At 43.5% G+C, this 12,834-nt stretch overlaps 1 long non-coding RNA gene across 2 annotated transcripts in view; it reads right to left on the bottom strand.

Annotated features, from left to right (window-relative positions):
- Positions 1-7,591: 7,591 nt before the first annotated feature.
- LOC140687393 (uncharacterized) overlaps positions 7,592-12,834 on the bottom strand; it is a 365,887-nt gene continuing 360,644 nt past the window's right edge. For both annotated transcript variants that reach the window (XR_012061653.1, XR_012061648.1), the window contains one exon: positions 7,592-7,859. This is a non-coding gene — a long non-coding RNA (uncharacterized lncRNA). The remainder of the gene's footprint in view (positions 7,860-12,834) is intronic.

Genomic DNA, 12,834 nt, shown 5'->3' on the forward strand with positions numbered 1-12,834 from the left:
TCAAGAACGTGATTCCTCAAGGAAGAAGGGACAGGAGACCTTGCCTCCCAGACAGAAGCAGAAAGGTGCAAAATCTCCAAGGGCCTTTCCAACACAGACGTTGAATCTCTGGCTTTAGTCCTTCCCAACAATGAAACGATAGGAGAATTCAGGGACCGGGCACTGCTCCGGCATAACTGTGGACAGATTTTCCCCCATATGTTTACAGAATTCCGAAAGGACAGAAATAGCCATTGAGCTCTAAGCAGTTTTTGTAAAATTACCCTCGCTCTGAGAGGTTTTCATTCTACCCTGGGGACTCTTTGGTGAAATCTAAATAAGTGGAAAGATTCAGCTATTTTGGAGTTTTCCTTGTGCTAAATAATATTCTGTAGATTGGATTAAAAGCAGAAAAAAAATGTAGATATTTTCACATTCACATAAATCAAAATGGCTGAATGTTGAAAAACAAACAAAAAAGGGCCCTCAGGCTGAAACCAATTATGGAAATTCTTAGCCGAAAGGGATAATTTATTAGATCATTTATAATGAGCACAACGAGCAAGTGAAAACTGGTGTCCCTGACCTCAGCTACCACAAACACTACGATGTTTTCTATTTATAAAAATGATCACAATAAGGTTTGTGGAGGCTCCTGGTGGGAGGAGCTGGCCGAAGGGTCCACAAGGGCCCTGCCTGACCCGCCCTGATCCCAGAGACGGTAGCTACACGGTCTCCGTGGTGACAACTGTGGATGGCTTTTCTTTTTTCCTTGACTCCATTCATTGATTTCATGGGCTTTTAGGAGATTATTTTTTAAACTAATTAATTTGCAAAAGTAGAATGAGAAAACCTTCTTGACCTGGATGGTTCCGCCTTGTTCTCCAGATAGCAGCTCAAACATCACTTCCTCACAGAAGCCATCTCTAAGCATAAACGCCCAGCAAAATCAAGCTAAATATTATGCATGATGGCCCCCAATCACTTTCTGTCTCTCTCTTAGACTGGAATCCCCAGAAGCCCAGAAACAATTTCTATTCCACTCAGCATGATAGCCCCACGCCTAACCTTTAGTGGGTACTCAGCTAACATTTGTTGAATGACTGAGTAAAGGAAAGCAAACCAACCCTAAACATCTACATAATATAATTGCTTCATTAGAAAGATTTTGATGGCAAGTTACAGAATGCCCAATTGAACTCAATAAGATGCCCAGAGGTAGACGTTTCTAGAGTGGGAACTCACCCATGTCAGGGCACTGAATCAACTTCACTGGGTTTTTCCCTCATTGTCACAAAATGGCTGCCACAATGATGAGCACTCATCCTCAAATAACTGGGGTTAAAGCCACTAAATAGAGAGAGAAGAGATCACTTCTCAAACATCAGTCTCTTATTAAGAAAGAAAATCTTTCTTCAGAGATCTTCTGACCAGACTTCTTCTTCAGTCCCCTTTGGCCAGTACACGATCACATATCCTTAGCCTATCTGCAAGAAAGCCTGAGAAAACAAGAGTCTGGCATTTTCCATATCCAGGATCTGGAGAAGTAGTGTACCCTGCCCTTGTTAGATTTTTTCATTCCCAATAAATGTAAAAGTTGCTTTCAAGGACCTGCCAGATCAACCAAAACCCTCAGGGAGCACCATTAAGTAGATGTTTGGAGAACCAAGAGGAATATGGGCTTTTATTTATGTGCAGATGCTGGAGACAGATCTCACGTCTTTTACTTCCTCTGTCCTTTTAGCTCTATTTCTAAGCCTGGTTTAAAAATTCCTCAATTAGCTGCAAAGTGCTGAGAGATCCTGTTACAGCTTTGTTGCAGGAATTGGACAGAGCTGGGAATAGAAGGCAGCCCATACCATTGACTTGGAGATGAAGGATGAGTTCCTTCTCCAACTCAGAAAGATAGGAACATGAAAGCTCCACTCAGGTTTTCCCAGACCCAGAAGATTAGTTAGTCCATTGTTCCTTGGAACCATTAGTCAGATCGGTGAATTCATTCCTTGGTGGGAGCTCAAACCAGCCTTGGCCAATCGCTGCAATCCTGAGCTCTCCTCAGCAGGGGACATCCTAACTTACTGTGTTCCCCAGGATCACCTGACATTCTGAGCAACCCTCTGGATAATCTACCTGGTGGTTTGGTATTATAGGAAATTCTTGGTCTCTTTTGTGACTCTTTCACAGGAAAAACACGTCCACTGTACTGTTAAGGCTTTTTTCCTAGTCGCATCATGACCTACCATACATTATCTTCTCTTCAACTCATTTCCTATATTTACAAACCTTGCTAGTTTCAAAAGTTTAAAACCCTATGTCTCGAAGAACACCCCTCCCTTTTCCTTCCCTCCTGCCAGGCCCCATACACCAGGCCTCTCTTGCCTTTGCAGTGATCTGCACGTTGCTCTATGACTGATACAATCAGCCTCTCATGACACTTCCATGAGTATCAGCCGAGGATGCTTTGTTCACGTGCGTAAATATTAGAGATGGCAGCAGTCCTTTTGAAAATTTGAAAAAGGTTCCATTTTGAGAACTTGGCATTTCCCAAAGTCGCTGAAAATGTTTGATAGAACTAAAGCATATTAAACGTTAAGAAAAAAAAGGAAAAGGTAGGCAGTGCATTCCCTTGTGTAGTCCAAAGTCCATCTGCCACAAAATTAACTGAGGAGCTGGTTATGAAATTGCAAACTCTTGGTCTTCTTAAGTGTACTAAGTCAGGCTCACAAGCAGTGGGGTTTCAAAAAGTGTGTTTCTGGAATCTTTCTTTTTGTCTTCTTCTCAAGGTGATTCACATACATCCTTGAAGAACTGTTAGCATAGGGCATTTCGCATCTATCAATTTCCCCAATTCATCAATCAGCCTGAAACAGAGGAGGTGAATGGGTCATCAAAATGTGGCAAAGGGAAGGTGTTAGTTTCGAGACACAGTGTAGGTCATGGCTGTCACTGAAAGCATCCTTGTACCATGGACCTCGCTGGCAGACTGGGGAAGCCATGATACATCCCTTCTCAGATTAATGTTGTCAAAAGCATGAAACAAAACACATGCGATTATAAAGAAAATTAATTATATTAAAGTGTAATCCTATCTATGGACCCCTTGGGGACTCTGTGAACACCAGATGAAGGATCCTCACGCCAAGGGACAAAGTAATTCAACTGCTAAGTGGAAACGACAGATCAGATTGGGTTAGAAGCTATCTGAGGCTTGCAGCCTAAGTTAGGATTCGTCTCGGCAGGAGAATCTAAAAGCGCTTCACAGAGAAGAGGTGTTGAAGATGAGAACAAGAGTGTTTAGGGATGGAACCCTCCGCAAAGGGGTAAAACACATACACCATCTCCTCTGTCTTCTCTTTCTCCCTTAACCTGCATACAAACAAAAAATACTCTTCCATTTTAAAAGTCGTACCTTGGTCCTACATCTCCCTCTAGCTATCGTGCTCATTCTCTCTTTTTTCTTAGTGAAATATCTAGAAGCCATCTACACTTCACTCCCCTCTCGCCGAGGATCTGCCTTCTGTCCCCATGTCACCATTCTTGTTGTTTCTGCCAAAGTCACCAACCTCCAATGCTGCTGACCACCCGCTCTGTTTACAGTCTACTAATTTAACTTCCCAGCTCCCCTCTCCCTGGCTTTCTCATCAGCCAGATGTTTCTTTCTGGGCTCCTATTTTTCCATCATCTCGAAAATGCCTCTCATCACCAATCTGTCCTCAATCCTCTTTCCTTCACTTTCTTTCCACCGTCATCTGGCCTCGTCACCCCCGCCCCGCCCCGCCCTGCCCGGGTTAGGTCTTCACCTTTATCACTGGTTTACTGCAGAGTTTGCCCTAACTCACCTCCCTGGCTTCTGCTTCCTCATCCATCTGCTCTCTACCTGCTCTCTAGGTGAAAGCATCTCTCCTTCTTTGGAGCTGACCCTTCTCTGGTTTCATAACATTGTTTGCCTTACTTTTTCCCCCCAAATGCCCTCTTGGAAGCCACTGCTGTCTAGCTGACGTATCTTTCTGTGTGTCCCGGTCAATTATCTCCCCTTCTAGACTATAAGTTCCTGGAGAGTTCACAGGACTTAGCCTGCCTGGGTCCTTTCTGTCCATCCTCCCATCACACATACAGAAGAACTCAAACATTCTTCATCAAATTAGGGAAGTTGCCTTAAGGAAGAAAAGGACTGATTTGAAAAATGAAAGCATTGAGCAATCTATCTACTAATCTGTGGATAGCCACAAACTACTACCACACATTCTCTGCCTCTTTAGACAATAAATACCATGAGGATGTTTATACAATGATACAGAGTAATAAAGGACCTGGTAGAGAGAAAAAGATGTTCAGCTAATCATGTCTTGCATTTCAGCATGGTAAAATAGAAAACCCCCGAATCCCCTAACAGCTGCTAAGAGCCAGGGTTTGTCTCATTCATTTACCATTTTATTCATTCATTCAACACATAATTTTGAGTGTCCCCCACATGCCAGTATGCCAGGCACTGGGAATTCAGCAGTAAACAAATATCCACAGATCCATCCTCACAAAACCAAGAGTGTGATGGGAGAGGCAGAGAGGCAGACAGTAAATAAATACATGCTTATAAGCTGTGAGAAATGCAAGAAGGAAAACTTTCTTGAAGGATCGATGGAACAAAGGACAAATACACACTCTATTTCTACAGGGTCTTTGGGTCACTGGAGAGCTGAACTTGCCCTTGTCTGAATCTTGAAGATTTCATTCACCCTCTTTACTGAAGGTTTAAGCTAGAATTAACCCAAGAAGTTAACTCCTTCTTTTCCCTCCAAGTTGGCCTTGACCCTCCAGGGAGAGCACTCCCATGGCATGAGGGGTGCCCATCTCCCCTGGTCTGGAGTGAGCCTGTCTTTCTTCACACCAACATGACCTTTCATGATCAAACCCGCTCACTGACAACATGGCGGGGAAACAAAAAAGGGCTCCTTCTAGCAAAAGACTTTTTCATTGCCCAACATTATTCCCATCCCTTTTCGCATCTCTCTGGAAAACGTCATCACCTCCTCCAGGCAAGTGGCCTAGGGGGGGTTCAGCCCGGTTTTCTTGAGATCCACGGCTATGCTCCTTTTCTTAGAGGTGGGCATGACAGCAGAAGAGAAAGAGTGGTGCTTCCCTGGTCGGTCCCTGGACAGACAGCCAAGGACACTAGGACAGTGTTCTTGCTCTTCTCTTTCCTCCTTCCTTCCATGCGTCTTACTTTCATCCCAACCTCCCAGAATTAGCATATATCACACCAAGGAAAGGACAGAGAAAAAGCAGCAGAAAGAACAAGAAAGGAAGGAAGAAAAATTCAAATAGCAAAAGAGAGGTAAGCAGGAGGGGTGATTTTTTCACAGGAAAGAATAAATTGAAGCACTGATGTTCAGATGGAAGGTGTGACCAGCCCACTTCACCCCCGACTATCACTCAACTGAATAAATGGTGAACACCTGCTGTGTATCAGGCAATGCGCACAAGTCCTAATATAATAAATGCAAAGAACTCTGGAACTGTTAAGCACATTCTGTGAGCTTGAGAGTGGGTTATTGGCATAGATTCCCCATAGTTGCCCCGATTGATCTGGGCCAGTGGTTTTCCACCTTGGTAGCATATTAAAGTTTTTTTTTATTTTAATAGAAATTCCCAGGCCCCACCTCAGAGATTCTGATTTACTGATCTTGGGTGGGCTCAAGGCAATAGTAATTTTTCAAAAGTTGATTTTAATATGCAGCCAGGGCTGAAAGCCATTGGCCGAGGCAATAGGTCAGATCATTCTGAAAGCTATCCAGTCTAGTCTTCCAGAGCACAAAGAAGGACCTCTTTTCTTATACTCAACTCACATTCTGGAGAACACTCTTTGATACGCTGGAAGGAATTTTTCTCCCTCCGACAAGAACTAATCTTGACTCCCAGCATCCCCATACGTCTAAGCTCTCCTGTGGATGCAACGCGTGGACAGTGTCTTCTGTTCAATAACGGGGCTCTCCTTGGGCTGGGTTCCCAGTCAATATCCCTGCACGTCTTCTCCAAGCCCCTCCCTTCACAAACCGTGTCTTTGTAGGACAGCGTGAAATGTCAGTTTCTGTTGGTAATCTACATAATTGCATTACTCAGCCACCAAACCTACTCCTGTGAAAAAAAAGACTTAAGAGATACTTTTTCTCTGAGCCAGAAAGGTGGGACAGTGGCACTCCCTTGGTTGCAGCTGGTTTTGGAAGGAGCCTTTATTTACATGACAAATGTCTCTGAAGATAATCGTCCCACCTCCTTGCTGGGCCTTCCTTCTTGGCGGAGCAGGTGCTCGTCAGGAAACAAAATCTCGTCCTTGACGGTGGAATTGGCACTGCCTTCTAAGTAGGCCAAGGAATTTGGAGCTTGTCTAACCAGAAATTCTTACCCACTCCTGAAAAATGTGTATCCTGTTCGTCCAAAGGCTGTTAATTAGCACCTGCTTCTACTTCTGAACTCCTGTGGGATCTGGCATGATGCGCTCGTAGTTCCTCTGATCTGTACCGGCCACTGCCCCCTCGTGAACCAGGGCAGTCACATGATGTGTCACCTGAATGACCAGAGAGGGTGTTACATCCTTGAACCTAGGTGTGACTGCCCAACAAAACCATTAGAGAGTGCGTAAGAAAGGATGCAGCTGGAACTTGGCCAGGAACTGAATCCAATTAACCTGACAGCCATAGATTCCTTCCCTGAAAAACTAGAGCATCATAGACTATTAAAGCTGAAGAAGACCTTAGAAATCACCTAATCCGGATGTTGTTTACATTAGAGGGCTCACTGCCTCTGATTAGAATCAAAAGCAACAGGACTTCTTTCTAGAAAAATGTGTGTACAGAGTTTTCACAAGACTTCAAGAGGCTGGGTCACAAACTCCATCAACTGGGCCTATGACTCCCTATTGAAGAACCCTGATGTAATCTTAACTCCCACCTCACCTCCCACCAAACACACATTTTATAGATGAGGACGCTGTCCAGAGACACATGCGGTTCTCCTAAGAGCTCATAGTTTAGTGGCAGAGACACAAGCTCTAAATTCTCATTCTGGTCCCTCAGGACCTACCCAAGACCCCTGTCCCAGCACCTCCTTAGAAAACATTTGGGGGCTTACTTTTTCTGAGACCACTGTCCTTTGTCTTAGGATTTCTATTCATGGGCCTTCCTCTGTCTGTAGGCTGTGCCCATTGGCAAAATGGGCAACCATATCCCTTTGACTGGCAGACTATTTCTCAGGAGTAACCACTTAACCTACTCAAAATTCTTCCAAGCTTAAAGCCTTGGGGTTGGAGAGCTTTAGAGCCACGTCTTCACTAGAGCACCACCTGGTGGAGCATTGCAATAAATCCTGCCTAAGCAAGCAGGAGATGCCAATCACGCAGGGAATAAATAGCCTTTATCATTCCTTCCATATTTGATGTCAAGAGACCAGTTTTACCCACTTTTTTTGCTTAAGAGCATTTTAAAATATCACCAAATAAAACTGTATTCAAAAATTAACTGATTACTCCAAAAAATCAAATTTTTATTTCCTAGCTCTTTACATAAAGTTGATCATCTTGTTCGTCCCTTTAACTACAGATAAATTCCAAAAGCAGGGGCAAGAAGTTTTTCTCTTGGAGTCATGATCGCCAGCTTCATTCGGCAAACAGACATGACCTCGAGTTGGTGAGGTTTTCCTACATCACCATGATCGAGAGACAATGGATTCCATTTCTATCTCCACCACGTAGGAGCTGCGGCCTCTCAGGTAGACCATTTACTTGTTCTCTTCTGTGATATAATCCGAGGCATTGACGGTGGCACTTACTAGCTCGATGGCTTGGACACGTTATCACTCAAACTTCCTGGATTCCAGTTTCCTCTTTTCTAAAGTAGGAAGACAATAATGTCACTCATCTCTTAAGATTGTTGTAAGGATTTAATTGCATACTTTGTTCAGTTTTGTGACATCTTATGTCCAGAACATGATAGTGGCTTTGTAGAAAGAGCTTATCACAGTAACTGAGACATCTGAAGCGACCGACACACTTTCCCAAAGACACTGGTTGTTGGGGAATGTATGATATTATACATATCAAGCACTCAGTATAGTGCTTTTGTTTATTAAAATTCAATGGAAATAACTTAATGGTTAAAACATAACTTCACAGATTGCAGTATCACGCATCAAATGGGCATAATATTAAGACCTAGAAAATTAGATGTCAGTGAAGGATGGGAACCAAGCAAGAACTATCAAGTTCACCCACTTCCTTTATAGATGATGAAACTGAGGCTTAGAGTTACTAAGGAACCGTTCAAAGACACACGGCTATGACATGTAGCCCAGAGCACAAGTCCAGGGTTCAAGCTCTCAGCTCTCTCTCTCTTAGCAAGACAGTCAAATGAGAAAGGAAAAGGAAAGATTTTGAAGAGTTAAGTGCACAGGACAAGCCTTTTTATTAGTCAATTTAAATGGGTCTCTAATCTTTGCATGCTGGGCACTACATCTCAGGCTCCAACGATGGGCTAAAAATACCAAATTCTCAAAGCCCTGACCTCAGCGGCCATCAGTCAGACTTCTCCTTCTGGAAGGCCCAGAACCAATACGCATCTCTGCGTGTGGTTGGACCTGTCTGCCCTGGCAACACCGGGGCTCCAGGCCACCCAGCACCATCCCATCGGGGAGCTGGGACCTTCTCAGTGATTGGAAGCGTCACAATCCTAAGACTGGAAGAGCGGCAGACGGAACAGCAAGCCTGGCGCTGACACCAGGCAGTTCACGTGTCGAAGCCCTCACACCGACCAGCCCTTCCCAGCCCTGGGACAGAGCTCAAGAACAGGGGGAGGGTGCAGCTCAGAGGGAGGGTGTGTGCTTAGCGTGCAGGAGGTCCTAGGTTCAATCCCCAGTACCGCCACTTTAAACATAAATCATTAATTAAATAAGCCTAATTCTCCCCCTTCCCCAAAAGGAAATACATTAAAATGTTCTTTTAAGTTTTATATAGTCTTTTGATTTTGTAAATTTTTCAAAAGAAAAAAATATGTTAAATCAAGACCAAGTAGGATTCCTGTCTTTTCACTCTGACTCCTGCTCCATACCCCTTCCCTTGGTGTTAGGTGATGCTGAGTGAGAGTGTGTGTCTTGGCGATCTACGTAAGGGAAACCTGAGCTGAGGATGTATTTAGTGTCAGTTTAGTGGGAAATAGTGAAGTGGGTTGCAGTCCCTTTCAGGATTTAAGTACGTTACTGTTTTCTACCCTGGTGTGGGAATGGCCCCCTCAGGGCCTCCCACTGCCCACTGCGCAAACTCATCGGGTGTCATGACAAGCAGGTGCAGGACCCAGGATGTGCACATCATTTCATAGCATAAAAGAGTCCTGTGGTACATGGCACATGACACAGTGGCTTTATGGACAGTGGAAGAGACACAGGCCTTGAATGCAGGGGGTCAGAAGGCAGTCTGTGGACTTGTGAGGTTGTAAGCGAAGGACTCCATTTTCACTGAGCATTTGTCAAAACGCAAGTTCTCTCCTACCAGAAGACACTCAGTTTTCCAGCACATACAATGATATATGCACCTATATAAATTTTCTTTCCTTTTGGATGGGAAGCAAGTAAAATAGAATTTATCAGAATTTCTGTGTTTGCAGGGCACAACCTAGTGGTAGCACTAAAAAGAATGGGGCTACCTATGCATGACGTGGCAAGTTCTATGCATTTCATCAATAATAGTGAATAAATTTTGATCAACCGTGCTACCCTAAAGATTAAATGATCCTTCTACTCTCCGTACAAAAAAAATTACCAAATCCGTTGCCATATGAAGGGGCAATAGATGGAATGTAGCCAAATGTGCATGAAAAAAAAAAGTTAAAGCAGTTAATTCAAAACCTTTTGTGTCATTTTGTGTCATTGTACACAAGACATCTCCAGCTTTCTAGCATTTGTCATTTCTGGTGATTTATGTTTTTATTTTAAATAAAATAATAAAATACTTTAAATATTTTTATGATCATTTCTTCCTCTCCTTTGACCCCTGGGAAAAAAAAAAGTTTACATGAACTTCAGCTCCACAAAACCTGTATCTGTATTCTGATCGGGGGCAAAGAGAAAGAAAGAGGGTAGGAAGGGGATGTGGGGAGGAACAAAGACAGTTAGAAGGAGGGCAAAGAAGTCTCAGAGGGACAAGAATCGGCCTTGATGGATCAACCAGGTCGAATGTGCTTTGCCCTGTGAGTAGGCCTCTTACCCCGCAAAAGACAAACGACCATCCATTTTTCCAGTCTTTTCTTTACATGTGATTTTCCCAAGAAGGAAAGGCAGGGGATTCTGGTTGCGAGTTCATTTTGCCAATTTGTGCCTGGACACTTGAAGACACAGAATAACATCCATTTTGTTTGGCCCACGGGCTGGATGGTCCACAATTAGCCTGCTCCAGGCATTTTCTTTGGTTGACTTTCTCAGAGTAAACAACCTCAAATGCTCCATTAGCTAAGGTTAAGAAAATGTCCCCACCGCTGGACAAGTCAGTAGGATTACAAGGCATCCCATGAGAAGAGCGGCAACAGGACAACAGCGATGAAGCTGGCAAATTAACAAGCAGACCTTCAAGGCCGTCACTCTATACAATATCAAGAAAAACATGTAGAGGGGTGATCATGCCTCAGTTTCTCCTGGCTTTGGTCATGTCAACCCATCTCTCAGATTTACTCTGAAGAATAATTTACTTAGTGTTTTTTTTTTTTGAAATTATGCAATGTTCCCTTCCTGAACTCCCCTGTGCTCTTTGAGATGTTACTGGGAAAACAGGATGTAGTTACATAATAAAAGTCTGCACCACCCACACTATTCCACTCTTACTAAGCAAAATTATACATCTGAAGGCTCTTATCTTACGGGAGGAATCTTGTCCATATCATATCGGCTTCACCTGGTCTCTTATCTCAGCTCAAATTTCTCAACTAATTATGAAAAGAAACAAAAGTCACCTTGATTCTACAAAGTGACCACAAGTCTGGAAACGCTGGCAAAGATGTAATAAATGGTTTGTTAATATTACATGAAGATACATGGTATAATAAAAGATTGTGTTTCTCCCAAATTTATGGCTTTAGTGCTTTAGGGTACTGCAAGAAAATAATTCTGCAGCTCCACACTGCAGCATACAAAGCGTTAACACCGCATGGCATCGGGCTGATGGCAGATTGCAAAGTGTAAGATTTTTCAGATATGAGCAGTCACAGGGTAAAGAAATATGAAAGGGGAGAGGAACTGTCATCCTTTGGCCTGGTGCCAGCATCCCAGACAGTTGCCATATGGGGCTCTGAGTCCACTCAGCAAAGCTCAGTGTTGCTCTGAAGTTCACTGGAGATGAAAGGAATGTCCCGGCTTGATGAGGGAAGGACAGGGAGGCGTCCTTGGGGACTTCTCATTCCATGCCTGTGGCTTCTCTGGAAAGGACAGTTTCACGCTTCATTATCTTCCTTAGTCATGGCTCGTGTGATTGCAAGAAATGGAAATCCATTCAAACAAGTCAAAGCAAGGGAGTCCTGCTGGGCAAAGCGAATGAATGAGCCATGGCTGTACACAACTCCATGGTGAATTCCATGAGCATAACGTTAAGCAAAAGATGCCAGAGACAAGTATTGTTTGGACTTGAGGATTTTATTTGTATAAAAACACAAAACTAATCTACAGTGTGACTACTGCAAGGAGGCCTTGGACAAGATTGGAAGCAATTAGAGATGGAAACAAGTTGTTGGTTCTGGCACTTCTTAAAAGAGAGGTCGTGGGCCAGGAAGGCAGTGCAAGAGCCCTTCCCCGCACCTTCAGGTTTCCTTCCCGAGCCACAGTAGGAAGTGGGGGTAGTGCAAGGTCGTACCTGCCGCTGTGGGGTGGAGACATTTATTACCAGCACTAACTCCTGCCACTCTTGCCCACCTCCTCTCATTTGTCAATCAAGTCATGAGCTCTGAAAAGGTTCTTTTGTCTTGTGGCCCCTCAAATGCAGTGTTCTTGTTCTGTGAATTTCTCAGAGAAATTCACAATCCAATTAGAGGAAGCAGAAAGTGAAAAAGACAACAAACAGAAGCAAAAGAAGCATAATGGAATAACCCCCTCTTAAGTAAGACAGACTCAATCTGGGAAATTTACACCAGATTGAAGGAAGTGAAGGTTACACACTCAGAGAGAGAGAGATGCAGATAAACAGGTGCTAAGGATCTAGCAAAGATGTCATAATTCATAAACATTTAATAAGCTTTCAGAGAACACATAAATCACTTACGTAGCCGTATCTTCTCTTCACACATGCCTTAGAACCAGTGAGGACATGTAAAGGACTCCATGAAGGCAAATAATGGAAAAGAAAAAGGGATCCTGGAGGATACATGTGGAAGGCAAGAGGTGTCTACAGCTGTGGGGTCCACAGGACCCCAGTGGGCCAGTCAGTGATGGAAAATGAAAGGTACACCAATAATTACATAATCTTCACTGTCAATTGCGCGCATGCACTGATGACAGTCAACATTTGCACCAATGCACCCTCCCACATATTATGACCGTAAGTACTTAGTTATATTTGGGTGGGGAATGGTAGACCAGGCGTAAGGGTTGGAGGGTAGAATTTACAGCAGATTGTTTAAATAGCAGCTTAACCTTGGATGAAACACCAGATCAAGGCTCTAGACCCAGTCCTCTGATATTTCACATCTGGAGGTTTTTAAAATCACTAACAGAAAGAGGCTGGGGTGTTAAGAATAGACTTTTCAGAAAAAATAAAGGTTTGGGGGCAGAGAGCAAAAAGTGTAAAGCTTAAGAATGAATATTATAATGAGTAAACTGGGTTATTTAGTTACT

The sequence above is a fragment of the Vicugna pacos genome, chromosome 19 (genome assembly GCF_048564905.1).
Source record: "Vicugna pacos chromosome 19, VicPac4, whole genome shotgun sequence".
Lineage (NCBI taxonomy): Eukaryota > Metazoa > Chordata > Mammalia > Artiodactyla > Camelidae > Vicugna > Vicugna pacos.